At 35.5% G+C, this 3,636-nt stretch overlaps 1 non-coding gene across 1 annotated transcript; it reads left to right on the forward strand.

Moving 5' to 3' along the window:
• The first annotated feature begins 437 nt into the window (after positions 1-437).
• Positions 438-542, forward strand: LOC111555192. Its single transcript, XR_002735450.1, has one exon. It is a non-coding gene; the product is annotated as a U6 spliceosomal RNA (small nuclear RNA).
• The last annotated feature ends 3,094 nt before the right edge of the window (positions 543-3,636 follow it).

Raw genomic sequence — 3,636 nt, forward strand, 5'->3', positions numbered from 1 at the left:
GAGAGCCTATCTGTTTTCAGTGGTTCTTGTAGAGCTCCTAACCACTATAATGCAAAAGAGAAACATTGAAAAACAGGAAAAAACTCAGGAAAAGATGAAGAATATGCTCCACAAGAAGTTTGGAGTCCTTATTACATTTTCTGAATTTGTTGGTTCTAACTGGGGGTGATCAGCAAGGAAACATCTGGGTTCTCTAAGATCTTTACTGTCATCTGAGAGAATCAAATGTTTCCTGGACTTGGATGGTTATTCTTGTGCTCGAGAGAATTGGAAAGTGTTTAGGGTTAGTCATCAGAAGGAAGGAAGACACTACAAATTGCCCGGTGAACAGTGCTCTTGTAGTGCCACCAGAGAACATGGCATATTCTTATACACAAAATGAAGAGAGTAGGGAAACCCTATTGTGAAATACTATTTTAATATTATGACATTGTCATGCACACTTTGACAGCTCATACACTAAAAATGGAACCATATAGAGAAGATTATCATGGCTTCTGCACAACGATGACAGGCAAATTTGTGAAGCATTCCATATTTTTAAAATCTGTATATTATGACATTGACAGTTTACACAAAATCCCAGAGACTATTGCCAGAGACTGAAAATGTCATCAGATGGTCTCAGGACAAGTTCATATACTCCTGAAGTCTATAACCCACCACAATAAGGTGAATCCTTAAGTAACTTCTATGTGACAGGTCTCATGTGATATTCATTTCTGACATTATTGCTGCAGTCACTGTGAATTATCAATATATGTCTTTTAGTGCAACATTTTCATTAGGAGGAATTTCAAGATCCAGAATTAAAAGTGTTATGCCTTAAGTCAGACAAAATTTTAGCACCAAATTCTTATAGGTGTTTCATTTTCTTGAAGAACTATTCCAAAAAACCCCAGCACTTCTTCAGGGAATGTACTGATAAGAATAAAGAACAAAATAAAGATTGTCATTCATGGCTGTTTCAGATTTTGAATGCTGCTTTTCAGGTAAAAACCTTTTTAAAACCTATTTTATTATTATACTTCTTATCTTCTTGGAAGCCTTATTTATTCATTCATTCTTTTATTCTCTTAAGAAATGTTTATGGATTACCTTCTGTAGGCCAGGTGTTAAGGAAATAACAATAAATTGTAATTTCCCTTCAAATTCTTATCATTCTTCCTCTTTTTTTAAAGCACTGTATTCTATATTAAAAGCAGATACATACAATACCTGTCCTACTTTATAAGTTTCTTGTGTTCCATACTCTGAACAGCATTTTATAAAATTTTGGACACAACAGATTCTTAATATTTGGTGGTAGTGTTAGTAGAAAACTAGGGAACCACTGTATTTTTAAATTCCAATGTCCAATGTGCCTTTTCACAGAAGATAAAAAAGAGCTCTGTCTCTCATTTCAGTCTATGTTCTCATGATTCAATCACAATAGATTTCATTTTTCCTGGGGTGCAAATTCAGTCACCACCCTGGCTTACCAATACCCTGCATCATCTAGTGGCCTGAGAAGGTGAATATAGACTACACAGTAGATGGAAAGAATTCACTTGTCCTGTTATCTGAGGAATTTCAGGTAAAACATGGGTTCTTTTTAATGGAATCATTAATCCAGAGCCTAATCTTTCTCTATTCTCTTCATTTGCTCTTTTCTTGCTTCCCATTCTGAAGCTTCAAAGAAGCTCCTCTTTAAGTGTACTTTCCCAAGTCACTGCTGATTTTAACTCGGAGGTCACTAAGTCAAATGCCTACAGGGACCAGATGAGAAAGATAAATAAATGCTGAGGGCTGAAGCAAGAAAACTAGGAAGTGAGAGGGTCTATAGCAGACCGCAGGACCAGTGCCACACAGAGGTCACACCAGCCCACCGTTGGTGTGTGTGAGAGGCTTGGTTAGCTCATCTAATTTTCAAAAGAGCCAGAAATCTAGATGTTTATGTAAAATGTCCCAATTTGTAAATATTGGAAGAAACAAAACACAATCTGCCCAGGGCTGACATTAGCAACCTGTGTTCTCATTGGTATTGAATTTAAAGCACTGGAAACACCACAGGTTTCCGAAATGTCCTTGAAGAATGTCAGCTGAATTCTGTGATCTAACCTTACTGTCAAGGCAAAAGAGAAGGGAAAGATTCTTATCAGAAGTATGATTTGATGTTGGTCTAATTAGTACATTTTCATTAGTTTATTAATAGGTTTCCATTCTGCAGTTTTAAAAAAATGTAATAAAAATGTAAATAAAGTAACTTTTTTTAGGTAAGAAAGGGGAAATGTAACAAATATATATTCAATTTTGCTTTCATTTACATAAAAAATTGACACTGGAAGGATAAATTTAAAACTAAAACAAGTGATTACCTATGGGGGGTAGGACAAGGGAGAATAAAATTTCTCAATGAATACTTTTAATTTAGTTTTTATTTTTGAACCAGATGAAAATATTACATATTCAAAAATTACAATAAATTTTAAAATAAAAATAAAAAACATTAAAATCACATTTTAAAAATTACCTATCATACGGAGAAGTAGGATAGGCTGAAAAATAGAGACTGGGCACCGTGCCATGTATCTATAGTCCTAGGTACTAAGGAGGCTCAGATGGGAGGATTGCTTGAGCCCAGGAGTTCTAGATTATGGTGAGCTATGATCATGCCACAGCACTCCAGCCTAGGTGACAGAGCAAGATTAAAAAAATAAATAAATTAGAAAGCATAAAAATAAAAATCTATAACATTGTATGAGGGAAGCAGAATTATAAAAGTTCAAGAAGAAGAAAAGGGAACAATGTTATAATTCTGATAGCTAAATAAATAATCTTATAACTTAAAGGATGATACTCTTTAAACGGTATCAAGGTGCATGATACTAAGGTATCAAGGTGTTTATATATATTCCACTGGATACACTTAAGAGTTGTATGACAATTTTTTTGGTTTTTGTTTGTTTGTTTGTTTTGTTTTTTTAGATGGAGTCTCACTCTGTCACCCAGGCTGGAGTGCAGTGGTGTGATCTCGGCTCACTGCAACCTCCACCTCCCAAGTTCAAGCAATTCTCTGCCTCAGCCTCCCGAGTATCTGGGATTACAGGCACCCGCCACCACACTTGGTTAATTTTTTTACTTTTTAGTAGAGATGGGGGTTTCACCATCTTGACCAGGCTGGTCTTGAACTCCTGACCTCGTGATCAACCTGCCTTGGCCTCCCAAAGTGCTGGGATTACAGGCGTGAGCCACTGCGCCCAGCCACAGTTTTTTTTTTTTAATGCCAATATTTACAACACAAAACTGAAAATTACTTCCTTTACAATTGTTTAATTTTATGATAAAAATGTTGGATGTTGATATAAAACATCAGAGAATTCATGTATTTTTCAAAATTCTTTTCAGAATGTGCAAACAAGAAAGTTCAAAGTCCACTGATCTTGATTTTCCTGTATTGGAACCCACTGGAGTAATTTCTTTGTCTCTGGAAGGCCAAAGTTACATTACATGTGATGACGACTAAGAGGCCACAAATTAACACCTCTGAACACAACCATATGAATTAGTTTTGGATTAGCTAGCTTTTACTTAGAAAAAATGAAATTTTTAAGCGCCATAAGAACAGGCACTAGCACAAGTACATTTGGATGTTTG

This window comes from Piliocolobus tephrosceles, chromosome 1, assembly GCF_002776525.5.
Source record: "Piliocolobus tephrosceles isolate RC106 chromosome 1, ASM277652v3, whole genome shotgun sequence".
NCBI lineage: Eukaryota > Metazoa > Chordata > Mammalia > Primates > Cercopithecidae > Piliocolobus > Piliocolobus tephrosceles.